The following is a 21,194-nucleotide window of genomic DNA, read 5'->3' on the forward strand; positions in this document are numbered from 1 at the left end:
CTTTTCCCTCATTTGTGTAGCCATGCAGAACCAAAAGACAGAAAAGAGCCTTTGAATGTGTTATTTTATTATGCAGGATGCAAGAATAGGAAAGTACGGAAAAAACACACACAAAGAAAATTCCAAAGCTTGGTGTCATTAAGAGGCCTGGCTTCACTTCATGTGTCTGTATATCATTTCCCTGTGCTACAAAGACTAAAGGCAGTACTGTGACTGTCAGTGTAGAAAACTGGACCAGTCACATTACCGGGCAATTGTTAACTGCAGAAGAGCTTTGTTAGAGAGGCAACAGACTTCATGGAAGAAAGCTCCCAGTGCTTTTAAGAGTTTCCCTGTTGGGTAACACCACCACATTCATAGAACTCGGTTTGTTATTGCTTTTTTTTTTTTTAATAGGAATTGTATTTATACGCAGAAATAAGAAAGGTTTTTAGAGTGTAGGATAAAGGTGTGTTTATTTTGTGCCGGATTTCTACCTTACAAAGGACTTTGTGTTACTTGTGGAGTCATACAATAGTCTGGGAGGTAATAGAAAACCCCTGAATAGAAGGAAAAAGAATGGCATTATAGCATGAAGACAAGTGACAATTCAAGTGAAGTACAAAGGAAGTACTGTGAAGGCCTGGTCGGTAACCTTGACAGAATTTTACATCATCTATGCTTGATTCAGCTTCATGATTTATCTATGCTCTGAAACAAAAATGGATTCAGTAATGTTATACTGAAAAAGGAAGTGCGTAAGAAAAAGGAAGAGGTAGAAGGGGGGAGGCCCAAACTCAGTGGTAGGATTTGCCTTTTCTTTTGTCTCTTTATTAGTACATAACGTGCACTCTACAAAAGCATTGAATGTGCCTCTAGAATTGCCATTTTGAAAACAGAAATGTGATCTCATAAGACTTAAGGCTCATATTGAGTCTATTAATTCTGGTTCAAAACCACCTAGATATTGGGACACAAGTACACTTTTAAAAATCACAGCCTTCTCCCTAATCCCGCCCCCAAAAAGTCCTACAGAATGCTTTTGCATAATTTATTACAGTTTTTTTGCATATGCACATTGCACTGATAATGGAGGTATATATATACTGTGTCACCACTTCTTTTATGCATGCATTGATTGAAAGCAAGGGTGGTCAGCTAGAACAGATGACGGAGAACTGTGTAACAAAACAAAATCAAGTTCAGTTAGAAATCTTTTTTATGATTTTTATGCCACACAGAGATTTCTTCAGCTCTGACTGTTGCACTTTCTAACATAAATGATTCTGTTATTATTGTTCTTTTGCAGGACTGTGCAGATTTATGATAATAAATAGGTGCGAAAAGGAAGGACAAATATACCCCAGAATGCCATCACAAAGGAAGCTGACACTGTGTGTGTAGGGAACCTGTGATCTTCAGCCTGTTATAGTCTGACCTTGTTTCTGCTAGACTTGCAGTTTCCTGAATTGAATTCTGGCAGCCAGTTTGGCAATGAATGGGAGATGAAAAAGTTGGTACTAAGCCAAATCAACTTCTAGATCAATTAAATATGTTATGTAACACAGTCGGGATTTCATTCAATCTATTGCAAATATGAATATCTCAAGAGTTCCTCTCAATACTGTGATTTCAAAAGCAATCAGACAACCAAGTTAACTCCAGTTAAGGAGACAAGACAAAAGCCCTGTTTCCTTGGTTTCCCAGTTCAAAGAGCAATTCCTTGGTAATGTCCTAGGCAAACAGGTCTCACATAATGTTGTCTGTTATGTGACTCCTGGCTTTCACTCTTTGCTGTCCTGCCCTGGCACACTTTCCAGAATGTGCAGAAACCTTTGTCCAATACTTCTTTCAGATTTCAAGTCTTGCAGGAGCAATGAGCAGATCTTTCATTTGTCTTGTTCATGGAAAAGTACTGTTTTCTTTGATTTATGCCTGTGGCTGACTGCAACTTTTGTTTTGTGCTTCAGTGTCTGTCCAGTCTAAATCTGTTTAGTACTTCAAGCTTAAAATAAATCCCTGGCAGGCCATGTGGCATGGGATTCCTATATTTGGTCTGCAGAATCAAATCTTTTTTTGTTAAGAAAAGATTTGCTCAAAAATCAGAAATTATGATTCTTGTACTCTTCCACTATCAGAAGAAAACAGCAGATGTTAGCATATTCTCAAAAGGAAGCATTGTACTTAGATAATGCATCTAAAATGTGTGAGGTATTGCATTTCAAAATCTTTTGAAGAAAGAAAAAACTTGGAGATTGATATCTATGGTGTTGGGTTTTTTTAATCTCAAATTCTTATTTCTTGACTTTCTATGGTAAAACAGAAGACAAAGGCTTTTCACCTATGTCTGAGTTTTTTTTCATGAAAATCAGGGCACAGAAAGAGATGCTTCATTCTTGTTCCACCACAAAGCTGGTCCTCATCCAGACATACTTATGTCTTATATACATATAGAAATGTTAAACATCAAGGGAAATTCAGTGACAATATCCTATCTGTTTCTAGTACTGGCTGTTTTTTTGTTTTTTTTTGAAGAAGGATTCATTCATTCTTTTTCCTAAAGGTTGCTTTTCAGCTCTTCCATGTTGCCTATCCCAACTTCTAAGATATTTTCATTTGGAGCTACCCAAGAAAGCGCATGAATTATCTAAAAAACAAAAAGCTTCATGAGAGGCTAATGAGGCAGAACATGATTTCCAAAAGAAGTGCAGAAGTTTCAACAGGTTGAATCAAAGTTCAAATTAAATTTGGCAGCTACTGAGGATGACATGCTCTTGTATTCACCAAGACTCAAAAGATTTAGGCAGCGAAGAATGAAGGTCAGTAGTATAACAGACAGCATTCATTTCTGCACTTAGACAGTGAAATAAATAATTTTTTTAAAATATACATTAGTGTGGTTATTCCCCAGGTTTCACTCCAAGAGTCCTGAGACTTGTTCACTGAAGTGCACTTCTGTAATGGCTGAAGATATTACTGACCACTGCTTTCTCCTCTATCTCTTTGCTTGTGAAGGCTAAATGCAAAATACATGCCTTCAGCTCAGCCACTCCATTTGGTAGTTTTCAAATAAATTGACCTTTGCAGGTATCTTAAGGTTGTGTGTAAATGGCAGCCTCTGAGACCCCAGAGTGATCATGCTCCTTGCTTAAGGATATAACACTGAACAGATATCCAAGAAAATCAGCTGACACAGCAATAGTTCAAACCATGGCAGAAAGACAAAGAATGAAGGTAGAGGAGCGCTGGGCAGAGAGCGATAATGGCATAAGAAAACAACAGTGGTTCGCAGATGCGCAGTGCCATTCCTCTGCAAACCTACTGGAAGATTTGCCTGTATGAGCACTCTTAAATTTCTTCAGTTTCAGTGGACAATTTAATAGTTACACTGTTTATATTTCCAAATATGTTGCCACTCAAATAGCTTAAGGACAGCTTGTGCAGGAACCTTCAAAAACAAAACTGAGAGAAAAAACTTGCCATGAGAAGGGGGAAATTCTGCACTATCCACACAGCACCTCATAAGGAAACCTCAAAAGGAATAAATTTGGATAGAATCAAACATAAGCAGGCAGTAGCTTCTACACACATGAAGCACTGCAGATTTCAAGTATTTCTAGTCATCAATCAGCTTATTAAGACAGGAACTACTCTAAAGAGAAGCCCTGTGACAAACAGAACATTGAAATTGCAAAATAACTGTTCCAAAAAGGAAGAAATGAATTTTCAATCACTTTTGTTGTTGTTGTTGTTATTTTTGATGAAGTAGTTGAATTAGCTTGATTGTTGATATATGCCAGCAATAATTTAGTCTGGGAGAATCCTCTGGAGTTGGCCCACACTTAGATCAGGGCCAAATTTGATGTTGGATCTAACCTGCAAATTAGACCGGATTGCTCACCTGCTATAAATGACTAAACAATGTGAAAAGAGGGAGAAAAAAAACCAAACCAAACCAAACCAAACCAAAACAAACTATTTTCTAAGAGACATCTTTCTAGCTTTCTTGTCCTTCAAATATAAATAACTGCTCACTATGCATCTCTCTTTATTTCACGGGAATATTCCAGCAGAGTGAAGAGTCCAGAGTTCACTCTCTTGTTATTACTAAGGGCTTGACCTTAGAAGAGTCCTGGAAGAACGAGGCTGGTAGATCAATGTTCACCACCCATCCTAACTTTAAATCACAGCAAGCACAAGACACCTTCTCTTCAGGTAATTGCAGCATGCTGCTCTGCCTGGGACAGACCTTGGGAAGCGTCTCTCACAGTACAGCTACAGCACCTCATCTTGGGATGACTCACTCCTGTTAGTTAAAGTGAACTAAAAAGACGGCTTCTTTAGCATTTAATTAAGGGCCTTAAATTAAACATATGTATATATAAATGTTTTAAACAAAGAAAACAGTTGTGTACCAGAGAGAGAAGCAAGAAAGGACCTGCCTCAGCAACTTTGCCTAAGCTTCTCAGGCTGCTTTTTTGCTGCTTTCTCTGAGATCACTGTGCAAATGGAAACTCTTGCTCTGTGTTGTCAGTGCACACTTCCTCTTCATGCTTTCGGTTATGAGGTCAAAAAGTCAACAGAAAAAGGCTATGTTTGCCTGTGATCTTCACTGAGAATTCAATGGGCTGTTTAGGACATAAAAGCTATTCAGTGTTATGCCATGGGCACACCTATCCACACCTGGGGACTAGCAGAGAAAATAAAGCTTTAGAATTCATACTGTCATGCCAATGACATGACCAGTGCCAAACAACAGAGGGCACAGTGAGATATTTACAGCACTGATGTAACAAAGAAGGCTTGGCACTGCTTGGGAAGTCTTATTTTTAGACTAACATTTCCACCTCAGAAATAAGAAGACTCTTACATTTATTAGGGTGTTATTTGGGGAAGGAAAAAAAAAATCAAACAAAAAAGACATTTAAAGTCGTATCTGAGTAGAATAATTGCTTTGCAGGATTAAACACTTTTTTCTTTATTTCTTGCCAATCTGAATTATTTAGTGACAAGCTCCAGTTCTTCTAATCTCTCTACCTCCCTTAGAGCTGTTGATAATGGGTAATATTTCTGGCTCTCCAGCTGCAATTAGGAGTGTTATTCTTTCTGAAAGAAAGGGAAACATCTGTGTTTGTATCACGTTATGTTAACCACCTAGCAGCTGGACTACAGCACTACAAACATAGCCCAGCAGCTCCAAGAGACTCAAGAGAATTAGTGCTTAGAGAGCATAAAAAACTGACAAAAGTAGGGTACATAACTACATCAGACTGTTTGGAAAATACCAATATTTAGGGGTGGCTCATCTGCTATAAACATTGTACAGTGATAACAGATAAATCAGACTTACAAGCAGATTTAAGAAATTACATGCACCTAAGTTGTTGTGCAGGAATTGAAACTACAATGTGAAAAAATGATTTTTTTCTTCCTTGAAATGCAGGCATATTTAAATTCCTTCCCAGAAAACTATTCAAGTCCTTCCTCCAGTACATTTTAGGTTTCTGAAAAATCTTCCACAGAAACTTTAAGTGCTGTTAGCCCTCTGCTAGCAGTCCCACCCCTCTGAGGGAATAACTCCCTGGCAGTGGAAAGAAGCAGTTCAGTCACAGCAAGTTACATTTGCAAGGAGAATGGTGACATGCAACACAAAGGAGGCAATCATTAAAGTTCAGCAGCCCTTTTCTCCCACACATGTGACTTGGAAGCTGGAAGCTTATTCAGAACCCCATTCCTGCAAAGATAGCCTGGCAGCACATCTGTACCAGAAACTTTATGATTTGGTAGTCCTGAATGAGTGGAGTTTGATGGCTCTTAAGCCAGAATGTGAGCATTAATGATTATTCTCATGCTTTTTCGTAGGTCAGCAAAGTTTACCAAACCCTTGACAGCTTATTGAAACAGCCTATGTTTATGCTTTCAAACGTTTAGTTCCCTGTAACTGTGACCTTAACAGTGATTTTATTTAATTTGGCATTATCTTAAGAATTCTCACTTGTGAGTTACCACTCTGTCATCCCAGACTTGACAGAATTCTTGAAAAGCTATTTCTGAAGGAATATTCACACTTTAAAGGCCTGAAATGAAACTGTTGTTCAGAATACTACATAGAAGCTCTCCATAGTACACTGTATCTAACTAAATTAAAAAAAAAAAAAAAAATTAGGGGAGGATATTTAGTAATTCTTTGAGCCATGAAAATATCTCACATGGGATTAACATCCTCCACAATGTAGTTTTGCACCCATGTATCTTCCAGGTTAAATTAAAGAAACCCCTCTACCTCACCACTCTTTCACCCCAGAAGCACACTCAAAACAGAAATGTCCTCCTCCTCCACACAAGCTGCATTCTTTACAGTCCTTGCCCTAAAAGCAATTTATCCCTTCCTGAGCAACTGCCTCTCCTGCAGTAGGATTTACATTCACTGCAGTATAGATGACAGTGGCTCCATCAGATGCACAGCTGGAGAGACCTCACCTGCTGTGCACATCCCAGCCCACACCAGTTGCCCAGTCTGAATGAACAACTATGTGAATGCCTGGAAATACTTGCACCATCAGAGCAGTGACTGTGTGAAACCAAACCTTTGCTTTATATAAAGCAGCAAGGAGCAAAGAGCTTCACTGCTTGCAAACAAGGGAGGCATTTCAAGACAATGTCTTCAAGACTTTTTGGCTTTCCTTTACACTCTTCTTAATGATTAGACTGAGGTGAGGTGTCAGAATTCTGTTTCCTCAGCTTCCCTCCATTCGTACACAGAACTACATTTTTATTGGTGCACTGGGAATTTTACACACTACAGCAACACTGAATTGTGCAGGGGCTGGCAGGAAATTATGGCAGTATTTCTACAAACTTACTTTGAGATATCACTAGAAAGGGCTATAGGGCTTGATTTATCTTTGGTGCTCAGCATAAATTACCTCCAAAATAATTTGCGCTGCTAATAATTTTACTAATTATAACCAATTACTTATCCTGATTCCACTATATACAAAAAATATATATTACCCAGCTTTGTATAATCTCGAAAAAAGTATCTTACATATGCTATTACTTTCCCAGCACAACTAATACACATTCAGTGTGAGAGAGATCAGCTCAGGCATATCCATTTACTTCTCCTTTGGAATGTGCCAAGAGGTCAGGAAGTGCACAAAGGAAAGTAGTTTGTGGGTGTGATTTAGCATTTGTAAACCCAACTCACTCATCTGTCTGCATTGCTCTCATATTCTGGATGTTCGTCATCCATATTTCAGCAACACCCAGCAGCCCCACACACACACCAGGACTAAGCGCTGTACCTGCACAAAACAAAAAAGGAGCTATTTTTTCAAAGGCTAAGTCGAGCTTCATCTACTAGGTTAATTTTGCCTTTTTTGGGTGGGTGGTTTCTGTTTCTACATTAAGGCACAGTTAAGGCAATAGTTCTAGGGAGGTCTATTTTTGAGATATTTCAGCAACTTGGAAATACAACTTTCAAGTTATTTTAGGCCCATCTACTGTTGCATTAAATCAACACATGTTACAATTGATCTAGTTTCACAAAACTAGGCAGTACTGTACAAGGCAGTTTGTTATTTCTAGCAGTAGTACCACACACTGTCATTGTATAACTGTGAATACAGACTTTTTCAGCACAAAAAAATATCCAAAAAACTTTTGGAGTTAGTCACCATTATTGCAAAGAAAGTGAGTTAGCCAACATGTTCACCAAGGAACAGTCTTTACAGAGCAGTGCAAAAGAAAGACTAGCTTATTGGCGACAGGTTGCTTTTAAGTGCTTGAGAAAATCATAAGGATACAACCAGCACAAAGATTATGCATAAGCATTTTTCCACACCTTACACTGGCACCTCAGCCTGTTTTCCAAATATGACATTTCTACAAGAAGTTTTATTACCGTCCTGCCATCCAAATCCATCACACAAACAGACTAAGAACGATACTCTGTTGGATTTTGTCATGAATAAAACAAAGCTAGACACAGTAAAGTAACTTTCTTTCCATGTCTATAAATTATTGCTAACCAGGCCTGAAGCTGGACGTCATCATGCCTTGCAAATGTCAAGGATCACACAGACAATTGCTTTCTACCATTAGAATTTACTTTTCTTGCCTTTCATATTTGTATTATCTCCTGGGTCTGTGTCTCTTTAGATGTTATGTAAGATTAGTAAGGCAGTCGTAACAAACAAGGTAGATCAGCCCAGTGCATTAAAAGTCTTTGACACACCTGAACACATAATGCAGAAAAAAAGGACAGTGAACAAAACAAAGGCAAGGCTGAAACTCACTGGATATTATTTGAGATAAAGGGTCAGTGAAAAGACTTGTCAGTGTTTAAACTCATGTGCAGAACTAACTCAGTCATTTTATCCAAATCTTATCCAACTTGACCTGTTTTCAGAGTAAGTGCTACTTGACAGGTACAAAAATCTCCATTGTTTTCAAAAGTCAACTTCATCTCCTGCTTCTGATTCCAAGACTGACTTCAAACTGCCCAGTTACCTGACACTATAGGTCTTCCATCCTTTCATATCCTACAAAACAGGACTTCTCTTTCCTTGTTCAAAAAAAGAACTATAGATCCAGAATTTTGTCTTCAGCTGACTTTGGCTTGTTCATGGCACTTCCATTAAATATACCTATTTTATAAATATGATCCTGGCTCTTCACTAACCACTTTAAATAACTTCAAACTTTAGACAAATACATTTTAATTGAAACATCAATGCATGAACACATATAATTCAAACATGTAACTTCATCATTTAAAATGTGGAAACAAATACTGAGAAATAATGCACTAATATTTTGCAACCACTAAGAACATCATTAAGATGCTGATTTCCAGTATGGACTCCTATTCCACGAAATATCCACTCTGCATACATCATCTGCACTTAGAGAAATACATGAACTCTGTCACAAAATGTAAGCGTGTGGGTGAAATAATAGTGAAAAATTAGACAAAGCTCATCTCTTTCTATCCGTGATTTAGAATGAAAAACAGATTGCATTTTCCATGTCACTGAAGAACTGGTTAGGATTTTCCTTAGGTATGTGGCTTTCTGATATCTCTTCTAAACGTTTCTGTCATTCTTCACTCATTCTTCACGGTGAATGTTATGTACATTACTATACTATATATAAACCACAAAACTCATGCCTGGAACATATATTTATAGCTATTTCAAAAGATGGCATATTTTCCACTGAAGTTACAGAACATCTTCTAAGCACTTTCTGGAAAATGAAGAACTTGACCAGCTTAAGAGTGCCACTGTACTGTGAAATGGCAAGTATTTCTAATGTAGTCCGGCAGAATACTCAGAAAATCCTCTTTACAATCTGGACTTTCTCCATTTTAAAAGAACTGGGGAACTAAAACGTATACAGAACAGGAGATCTCTCAGGAGATCTCTCAGGATCTCTCAGGAGTCTCCTGTGACTGTATAAAGTTACATACAACTCCCTTATTTATAAATATATGGTTGCCAAAACTCTATAGAGCCTTATAATCAACTACAGTCAAGAAATATTTCAAATTACTAGACAACAGAATATGTTTTGTTCACTAGCATTTAATTAAAACCTGTGTTATTGTTGCTATGATACTTTCATACAAAACTGCTTGGAACATGTTGTATAGATATGTAGCAACAGCCTATAGTAACTGTTTTCTTAGTTCTCTTCAGTTCTCACTGTTTAGCCAAAATAAAGGCTACTTTGAAAAAAAGATTGTGTATCAGCACAAGTATTATTTAATACAATAGATTCAGGTGAAGGAAAACTGTAAAGAACTTGTGGATCTAAGAATATATATATATGTGGTTTTTTTTTTTTCAGAAAACAGAACACAGCTGACAAGTGAGATGATAGCTATTAATTAAATATGACAGAACTCATACAGTAATTTTAATATACATAGGTCACTCTGCAAATAAGGTCTCCTAAGTATTTCCCTGGAAACTACAACAGATACAAAGAGCATAATAACATTATTTGATTGAGCAATTTTTCAGCTACAAAATGCTCTTTTTCAACAATCACCACTGTTAGCTGATTGCGTGGATATGTTTTTTGTCAGACTTCTCCTCTGCTGCATTCTGTCACAAAACAACAAAATGTAACAGAATATTAGTGGGAAAGTTCAACCTCTACTGTCATACCACCAATATTCGTTTCTGATGTTGCATACATAATAAAATAGAAGGCATTAATTTCCGAGCAGCTTTTATACGCTATGTATTAATAAGGTCTAAGTACTTCTAAAGCAATCTGGAAAAAAAAAAATCTCATTTTCTGCTATTACTGAACTAGTTCTCATCTATGTTTTGCAGCAATAGGATTTTTCTATACACTTCCAAAAACTTAAGCAAGACTTTCTATCCTAACAAATTTATCAGCTTAAAACAACTTAAAATTTGCACTAGTTTGTAATGAATGTAAAAGTAAATAAGCCTAGAACTTATTTTATGAGACAAGATTGCTGATAAACAAGAAAAAATAAAGGGCCCTAAACACAAGACAGACAGAGCAGGTGCATAAACCATGTTCACAAAACACTGGGTAATGGGACTAAAAGTCTCTGAGGAAAAATATGGAAACCACAATGACAGCAGCAGCAACTCTCATGGGACTGGATTGTTTAAGAAGCAGTGCAGAAAGTCGTGTTGAAATGGGTGACAATTGTGAGAAAATACAGCCTTTACTTTTTGATTCCCGATGTGTTCAATCAAATATGAGATTGAGCATCTTTTTCAAGCTAAGACTGCAAGAAAGAAATATTGTCCAGTCATAACCAGGTCAGAAGCCATGAATAAAGTCATCTGGTTAAACGAGAAGTTCTGGGAGTATCAGTCTAAAGACTAGTTACAAGCATGACTAGTTTCACGTGGATTTGCAGCTCATAGATTGCTTGATTTAGCTACTGAAGAAAGATGCAAGACTCAGTGAAGATTGTTTTGTGGTTCCATTATATGGTTTATCTATTCTTCCTAGAAACACACTTTTCCAAAACTTTGAAGGACCTAAACTATAGCAGAGAACTTGACAGCCCCTTTGCAGCCAGATGAAATCAACAGGGTTCAAAACTGACATGAGTGCACCCACACACAGTGTGAATTTTCAACACATCCTTTCCTGACCTTATAAACTTCTTAAGGTTCAAGATTTTAGTTGCAGAAAAGCACTCCAAAATATGTTAGATAAGGTAAATACCTACAAGGATGTTTGTTCTCATGATTTGTCACAATTAATGGAGTTCAATTTTTGCACATTAGCAGTGAATAGCATTGCAATCATATCACTTAATTCTGTATGTCATTCCTTTTCTACTCCACCCTACCATCTTTTTCCACCCTACCCTCACCCCACAGTATATCTACCTTATCCAAGATATCCTTGTAAAGGATATTCACGTTTGCTAACGTAGATTTATAAGTATTAACTGCTTATATTTCTGATTGCTGAAAGCTGGCAAAGATTACACAGGGACATATCCATATGGCAGACCTAAGGTACTTTCAACAGAAAAACGTTTCTTCAAGCAGTTACGCTTCCCTTTCTGTTCATCTCCTTTCTCTACTGGACAGACACCGTTGAACTGTCACTGTTTTTCTGTCTCCCAAAATATCAACTTAGAGAGTCTTTAAGCCTGCATCTGCCACTTGAGAAAATTTAGACAATTGGCAAATGTGACCATCGCCTACTTCATCAAGCACAACTATGGCACTGCTACCTTGAGCTCTCTTCCTCCTTCCTTATGTTTGCTGTATACAGCTGTTCTTTCTTTATATTTGAAAGCATTTCAGACAGGCATTTTCTTCTTTTTGCCTGAATGGTGTTTAGCTCAGTAGGACTAAGTACATTTAATGAGTTTTCCAGTGCTACCACAATATAAAATTATAAAATAATTGTTCCATGCATTTGCAGATCTTACCTACCGTGAACATAAGCAAATATTAATCATCCCTAAATATGTTGACCAGCAGTAGTCCATTCCTTCTTGGATTGTATTTAATAATCCTTGGCTGTATAAAGTGTAATATCTAACCATTCACTTCATTAATTTCTTCTTAGCTCATGCCATAACAGTAAGTTGCTTTGGTACAGAAATTAAATAGAAAGTAACATTTAACATTTAAGACTTGTGTCATCTTTGTCATCTGAGCTATTCTGTAGGTATGAAATCCAAAATGCAAACAAACTTGCGGGCAGTTTCAAGCTAGTTTAGGAAGCATTCAAGCTTTCTTAAAATGCAGGAACTAGAGTAACCTCTACTTTTCACACCAGGAGGAATGCTGCTCTGGCCAGACTGACTCCAACCACATAGTTCAGCAGCAGCTGCTGTTGTGAGAATCTCACAGACAAGATCTCCCAAATATCTTCCAATTAGTTCACCTATACTCTTGCATATTTCTGGATCTGATAGACACTGCTCCAGTGATCATATTTAATTAAATATTTCTGTCTCTCTTTATGTACTATTTTTCCAGTGACTAATAGATTTTAAATAAAATCCACTTTTATTTTCCGCACCCAAAAGATAAACCTTAGAAGACAATCAAATAAATTATTCTCAAGGTTCTGTGATTTGTACAGATCAGAAATTATCTAGACAAGGTAATTCAATAGCCAATACTGAACATGATGTTTGAGAGAGGAAAAGGTTATCATGTGTATGAAGTACCATAGAAAGAAAATACTTATAGTTTTGTTGACTACATAAGGAGAATATGAATTTGTAAGAAACCAGGCAGAGAGCATACTGTCACTGAAGTTGTTGAACACATAGTCAGTTCTTTCTGAATTAAAAAGATTTCTATGGGAAAAAGAAAACAAAATAAACAAAAAAAATAGTAGCTAATTTCAGCTAAGCTGCTCCCTTCCCTTATTTGCATTGTCATATCTATATCCTTTGGGACTGAATGACTAATGGACAGTTTGGGATCCTTCACAGAATAAAAATAATCTGTTGTCAAATCTAAGAAAAGCTGAGACAGATCTCCTCTTACAGAATCCATAGGAACAATAGGAAGTAAGATCTAGAGACTGTTCTATCTGGAAGGCAATTAGAAATCTGGATTTGTAAGTAACCTTCTCTATTTTGAGATCTGTATTTTCATAAACTACTTTAATTCATATGAAAATTACTCACTCTACATATTCTACTCAGTTATAAAGTGGCAGCTGCTTCATCTCTAAAGCAATTGTTGTGGGCATAATGTTTCTTTACCATGATATCAATGACTGGTGCACAGGCTCTGGTATAAGACTGATCTCAGGTGATTTCATGTCAAGAAAAAGGTGGTGATTTTAGGCTTCAAAGCACTAAAGACACACTGTTAAAAGGGTATTACATACACTGATATATTGATACGTGGTTCCTGAGAAAAACCTAATGAAATGGGTACTTGCCAAAATTCGTGTGCATTGTGTCTTTGTTCTTCTGGAAAAGGCTAGGAAAAACTGCAGTCCTAACAAAGAAAAATACAGAATTTGCTCAAGACAGAGAGTACTGTAATTACTGGTCTGTCTGGCAGAAGCAGTACAGCAAGACCAAACTAAAACTTTTCCCCTGCACTGCACTAGCCAGATGGAAAGAACATTTCTACTCTTGGCATTTCACCTTTTACATGATGTTGCTTGTTCCTGCTGTGTCCTGGATACAGACATTGAGTTTTCTGAGTCATTCTTTCTTCTCTATTATTTACAAGGAAAAAAAAAAAAAGGGTACAGCTGCTCAAATCAAGCAAGACCTGGTTAGCACTTGTACTTTACTAATGCTGTTTTATAAAACACAGAACTGTTTGGCATATAAGCAAGTAAAGAGCAGATCTGATTGAATGCTTGCAATCACATGATAGTTGTTATGTAAGCAAAGCAGAGGAAACCAAGCACCTACTTTTTTTATTAAAAAAGCGTCCAAATTCCCTTAATTCTTTTATATTACAGTTAACAATATCCATTAGCCCTACTTCAAAACACATTTTCCAAAGAAATCTCTAATTCTTAATAAATTTGTATCTAAATTCATGGTTTTCAACATTCAGGACATACATTTTGGAGATGTGTAAGCACACTGACAAAAAACTGAGTTACCTAAAGTCAGCAGAAAGGCATCTGAGGATAGAAAGACAGCCTGGAAACAGGACATCAAGTATATGGTCCCTGTCCTTTCTATTCTGCAGCATCAGTCTTTTATGATCAGTTAACTTGCATGAAGTGTAAGGAGTACTCTTACTCTGCTACGAACTAGTGAGTTCATTTGCTAGGATGATCTCATATTAAGAGTTCTACCCCACAGAAGGCAGCTATTGACTTCAATTAGGACTGGAACCTACATAGGATTAGAATTTAAATATCATCTTTTGCAAAGCCAAACTGAGATATAAGTTTATATTGGAATTAAATAGCAGATTTTGGTTGATGTGGGTGACGACCTACATCTATTCATTCCTAACAGACTCCTTGAATGACACAAAGCAGGCTACATCACAAATATACTGATTTTTTCCTCCTCCCTTTAAACACATACAAGTTTAGGTACTTATGTATGCACACACATGTGCTGTGACAAAGGACTATGTTTTTCAGGCCTCATATAAAGAGATGTTAAGAATAGTATAGCAGAGTGTCCTTCAGGACAAGAATACTTGGAGCAGCAAGTACTTTTGATCAGCACAAAGAACTACATTCTATGTTTTGTCATCTGAACTACTGTTTTCAATAGGAGATCAATCCAGTTAAAAAAATAAAAATGAGCAAAGGAATTACTTCAAGTATGAGAGGAAACACCAATAGGTAGAAATTGTTTCTGAGCATTTCTACACTTTGTGGTGGTATAAAGCAAGACTCACAATCCTGATTTATATGTTGAGGATTGAAACCTAATCTACAAACCATCCTTCCTTGAAACATTTCTATAAAGGGTTCTTGGTTTCCTTGGTTTTCTGCAGTATCAAACAGCAGGATTTTCCTAAGCTGTTCACCTAATAAATTCAATAAATAAATCATGCAGAGTAAATGCAACATACAAAGTTCACTGCTACTCAATTTCAAAGAAGATAAGATTGTGTAAAAAAAAAATAATAAACAGTTCTGGGATCGTTATTGTATTAACAAGAACATGAAAAACTGAATGAAAGTTAATGTTTTGTAGGTACTGCACATTTTTTAAAATTGGCTTTGGCTAACAAAGATAGGCATGTCTGCAGTTTCTTCACATACACACATCCGCAAAGCTTTCAACATGCAAGGAGGATTAAGCTCTACATAGACTCGGTGGCTTCCTATGTATTCTTTCAAATACCACGTAAGGCTGCAGAGAGCCAAGCCCACTGCAGAACCTGCCCTGCATGAGCAGCTCGTTACTGGCATTGTACTGTCCTGTGTTTAAACAAACCATCAAAACAAGAAAATAATTTCCATGGGAAATCAGACTACTCAGCACTCAGAATCTACTACCTTGAGTAAAGTCTACAGTACTGCTGTAATATTAACATTCTCACCACTGCACCCTGCACAGCGGAAGGTAAGATGTTTATAGGCACTCTACTTTTTCCAGGATGAAGATACCAAAACAACAGCAATTTGTTGTAAAACAGATACAAACAGTAAATAAAATAATTAAAAATTAAAAATAAAAAAGCATTGCTGTTTGTATATTTAGATCCTAGGTATATTTTCCTTTTGTATTTCAGCTCTAGGAACCAACCAGCAGCCTTTAATAAGACGTCTGTTGAACAGCACACAAGCTTATTTTGCAGCTGTGCTTCTGCATCACTTGTTCCCTTGATAGGTTTTATTCCGCAGCTGCGGATACCATCCCTCCCACAGTACAGCTTGCTACTGAAGCCCAGCTTTTCTCTTCAGATCAGCTTGCTATTTTGTGTTTGTAAGGCTGCATGACAGGCTAAGAGAAAGCCAGCAGAACAATACAGACTTTATTTCACTTCATTTGGGGTCATTATCAAATGGTGTAATTACCTCAACAGGAGTGCAGTTGAAACCATAACAAGACAATGGATTTATTACATTTCACATACCAATCTTCTCATTGAACAGATAGCACAGGGATAGATATTTATGCTGTTTATAAGAGGACTAGAAGTAATGAGAAACAGTAATCCTAATGATGTGCATACTGTTTAAATTACTGAAAGTCTATGCATATTGCATACCCAGCATCTTATATCCTGTGACATATTGAAAACTGTGTATAGAGGTTTAAAAGGACTGTTGAGTTTGCCATTTCCCCTACACCAATAAAATTAATTGCATTGGAAGTTGAATAAATTGTTCTATGTCCATAATTAAACTGTTTCATTAAAGGCTCATTGTAGTTAAATCAGCCGTTAAACTATGTGTATAAAGCAATGTATATGGAGTTTCTTTGACATTATTTCTGACCATGATTACAACTACTTTACTGAAATTAAAATAACAGCAGCTACATGACTACACTTCCTTAAGGTAAGAAAAAACAAGATGCACTATATAATCCTGGGGAACCCCCAGGGAGACACTACTGCCATTACCTACCACAAGAAAAACAGAAACAGTAGCAGAAAAAAAAATCCCACATTCACACCTTCAATAGGAAGAAATGATTATTTGGCTTTTCAGAAACCAGTAAAAGTTCTGAGATTACTAATGTTCATTAACAGGAAAAAAAGGAAATTAAAAAAATGCTTAATTAGGACCAATGTTTAGCGTGCATATATTTATAAAATACTGGTGAAAAGAATCCTGATGAAGGTACCCAATGATGCTGAAAGTCCTTAAGAATAATTTATTCCTTTTCTTTTTGTTGCTTGTTTCAGCTGTACATACTGGCCCTCAGGTATAACTGTGTATTTTAAGAATGTATATGTGGCTTTGATTTGCAAATAGTCATTACCCTGTAGTGATCATAAACCAGAGTCCAAAGTATGCAAGCAGTGTGAATAATGAGGGGCTGATCATTGTAGAGCCTTTATTTCTCTAGCAGAGCACACTCCCCTTCCACGGCAAGACTGCCTGAAATTTTCTGTGAAAGGAGATTAAGATCTTGAACACCAGAGAACATGCTTTGTTTATGGGTAGGTCTTGGATTTGTTGTTTCGATCTTTTTTCTTTATCTTAATGATTTTATTTGGACAGAAAATGTAACTATCAATGACAGTCACACATCCAAAAGAACTATAGGATTGTTATCCTCAAAAAACCTCCTTTCCAAAATAATTTAGTAAGGGTAATAATAATTTCCTAGAAAATCTTGGAATCAGAGCCACTGTGAAAGAGATTTTTGCAACAGTGCACTGCCTATGCACGCATTCTGACAGGCACTCTTCAGCTTGGGTGTGTGGTGATAGATTTGCTGAGCCTATGGAATAGCAGCTAGGCATCTGGCAAACACTCATCAGAGCTTTGAAAAATGGGTGCTAAGGATGTCAGCCTGGTCCTGGGCTGAACTCCAGCCAGACACTCAACATCCAGTCAACATTTTTCAGAGCTTGAAGAGAGGGGAGAGGGGTCCAGTAGCGGGAAAGTCCAAGCAGAACCACAGTGTTTCACTGCCTGGAATGGAAGGATTTTAACATAAAGACAGAGTATGAAAAAAGTAAACACACTAAGAGATATTCTTGTTACATGTGGTAAAATCCTGCTAGCACATTGCATACTTCTTGTTTGCTTTACTTGAGCTACTTCCTTGTGACTAAGCCTAAAACAGCAAGCTAAGCTCTTCAAGAACTTCCCTGGTATGGAAGGGTTTGGCTGAGCACTACAGCTTTTCATGCAGTCTCTAGCACCCCAATTTAATCTCTTTGAGAACAAAACCAAGCAACTTCTTGGAAGGGTGCATATTGCAGGAATTATCCTCATTGCCTGCCCTGGGCCCACACTGCCCAGAATATCCTCAGTTCTGCTAGGAACTCAACCAACACTTCCAAAGAAATCTGGAAATCTGGTGTCTGAGCAGTAACCACTGCAAGACAGCTCACCAATCTGGCTCCCTGCTAAGCCTCAGAAATTAGTGCATTGGCATAAAGAAGGAGAAAGAAATAAGCAAAAAAAAAAAGGGGGGAAAAAGCAGAATGTTCCCTTTTCTGAAAATAATAATGTAAATCCTCAGGTATTCTTTCAAAGGTATGAACAAACTTCGAGAAATAATTAGGTATGACGTGCATCTAATAGATTGTGTCAGCCAAAAAGTTGGCTGCTGCTGTCAACACTGACCCTAGCACTGTCCAGGCTCCAGGAAGATCCACTTGTTCTTTAATCTCATGGCCATTCACAGATCATATAAAAGGTCACCCAACAAGCTGAAGTCACTGTCCTTACTACAATAGTTCTAGATTCTATTCTAACTGGAAACCAGCCTTATTCATACGACTATCTTGTTTAAATTGTTGCATGATTCGGCAGAACCCTCCCAACCAAAATAGTCACTATTGAATTAAATTCCATATCAGTCATCACCCTCAAGCCCTTGCTTACTTTGCCCAAACATGTAAGGGGTAAAGTTATTTCTCATGAAAATTTAAAATAAATAAATAAATAAATAAAAGAACCCCAAATCTGCAGAAAATAATCCACTGAGAGATCTCAAACAAAACGTAAGAGATTCTAGTCTACCTGGGACTAATTTATCCTTTAGGCTCAAAAATGTATTTAGTAAAATACTCCTAAGCTGTTGGATTCTTGTGAAATAGGCTACAAAATAAAGAAACAAGCTAAATTGATTAACACTAGAATAAGAACTCTTTCCCTCTGTTTACAGACTTGGATAACCTAGAATAATTTCTTTTAATATGTCTCTAATCACATATTATATATATAGTTACAAACACTGAAGTTCAGCTGACCTTTGTCTTGAATGTATATCAGAATTATAATTTTTAATCATCTTGTTTGTCCCCACAGGTTTAGTAGAAAAAAAAAGGGCAATATAACACTGTGATGTTATATCTTCATATACCTTATCTAAAACATGTTTACTTACTTAATATTAACAAAGGGTAGATTGCAAGAGGCCATCAAATCCATGTCTAAATAAAAAAAAATTGACCAGTCTGTGGTGATACACAGAAAGTACAACACCAGCATTTGAGAGCTTCAGAAAAAGATCATACTAATGTAATTCAGTTCCAAAAAAAAGACAAAACAACACAGAAGAAACCGTGTAACCAAAATATTTTTTTCTAAATTTTCACATAATTATAATAACATTTTCACAAGAGTTGAGATTTGATCAGAGATATTTCTCTTTACTCATACTCTGATCAGATGGATAAAATAGAGACATTTGTATGATTTGCAAACACCTACAACATTACTCACTGACAGCAGCAAACTTACTTTGTTGCCTAGGGAACATTTATGGGTTGCCAAGATTTTGAGAGATTTTGGTTCCTTGCATTATATTTATTTGATGTCTAACCACCTTCTTGAAAGTTGTGTGCAATTCAGGGATAACCAGCCGGCATTCTTTCAAAAGATGTTCTTAAGGTAGTCATGTATGCATGCAAGCAAGGCAAAGAGGAAGCAGACCTTGTTTAGTTACACAGTACCGAGCCTGTTTCCCTATGAACTTTACATTTCAAATGGCATGATGCATTCATTCACTGGATAAATTGCCTCGAAATAACATCTTTTCAACTGTGAACTGTACATTGTGTAAACATCAGCACTACAACTCGCGATGATACTTACCAAAGTAAATTTTATTATGTTTACTGTTTTTTGTTAATCATTCATGGGAGAAATCACAATAGATTTTACTTTTTTGAAATGCCAAGGGAAACAAAATATTCTGCCTATAGCTTTCTTAGTGGTCCAAAACTGTAGGAAGCAATGATCATATTAAACTATTGCAATCTTTCCTTTTGTACCATCAGTGCAGGCCTAGTTTCATTCAACAAAAGCAAATGTTATTGTCAAGGTTTATGCTTGTATAGCAGAAAAATATAATGAATTCCTTCTTGTTCCTATGCTAATTTTTTTTTTTTTTTTTTAATGGCTGAGTGACAATTTCTATTTTTTAATAGATACTTAAGCATCTGTGGTGAAATGTATTTTTAAAGTAAGTAGCAGCACAAGCTAGGGGGACTGGGGACTGACCACCAGTATGACAGACTTAATTACTTCTACTGAATCAAAAGGAAATGAGATTATGTAATTGAAATTTAAGAACAAAGGATACTAATGCTCCAATTCTCTATTATGTGTGTACCTTTATAAATCTAGATTTCACGTGATTAAAGACAGCCTAAAATATGAGCATGTGTAGCTTATTATACAAGTACATTTTGTCTGTACTTGAACTAAATGGCAGTCTTTGATTCTGTTTAATGACAAATCACTTTTAACTGAGAACAAAGAAGTCTAAATGTAATTACCACTTGGACACTGGTGATTTGCTTTAGAAGCTCCTGTCAAGTAATAAGAAAATAAATAAATGGCACAGCTACAGATTCTTTCAAGGTGATTTTTGTGTGCTAATTTACTGCTGCATTTTTAAGTCACCTCAGGTGTGACGGAGAAGTTGTATCTCTTCAGGCCCCCCAAAAATATCAAGGAAGTTTTTACAAAATCTATTTACAAACCAGAAAATGTAATCAATGTCTTCACAAACCAATGAAACCTGGCAAATCAAGATCCATATTGGCATGAAAAATGTATTTTTCCAGGATTTCTTCCAATTGCAATTCATGCTTGGGGATAGTCGATCCAAAATCAAATAATTCAGACATGGAAGTTTAGGGAGAATTGGACATTCTAGAAGACTTTTGGATATCTGAACAGTGGAAAGACTGATGTCAAGATGTCTCTAAACTTCCCTAGGTTTGTTGATAAGTTGGATAGCAATTTCTGACTGCTAAAAATGATGGCTGATAACTGCCAAAAAAATCAAATCAAATTAAATTAAAAAAATAAACCCACCCTGCTGCTAAACTAATTGCAGCGTTAGCTCAGATGGTATATTGTACTGCAAAAGGAACATGAGTTTTTCCAAAGTAACCATTGCTTGAGGACTGGCTGGGCATCAGTCTGCTAGTGGCATATGATAGGTTATTGCTCTTGCATCACTTGTATTTACTATTATTTTTTCCCATTCCCACTTTATCCTGACCTACAGTTTTTTCATATCTTTGCTCTTTCTGATTCAATCTCACATCCCATGGTGGAATGGGAGGAAACTGAAAACAATTGACTGGGCA

Source organism: Tetrao urogallus (genome assembly GCF_951394365.1).
Source record: "Tetrao urogallus genome assembly, chromosome: 7".
Classification (NCBI taxonomy): domain Eukaryota; kingdom Metazoa; phylum Chordata; class Aves; order Galliformes; family Phasianidae; genus Tetrao; species Tetrao urogallus.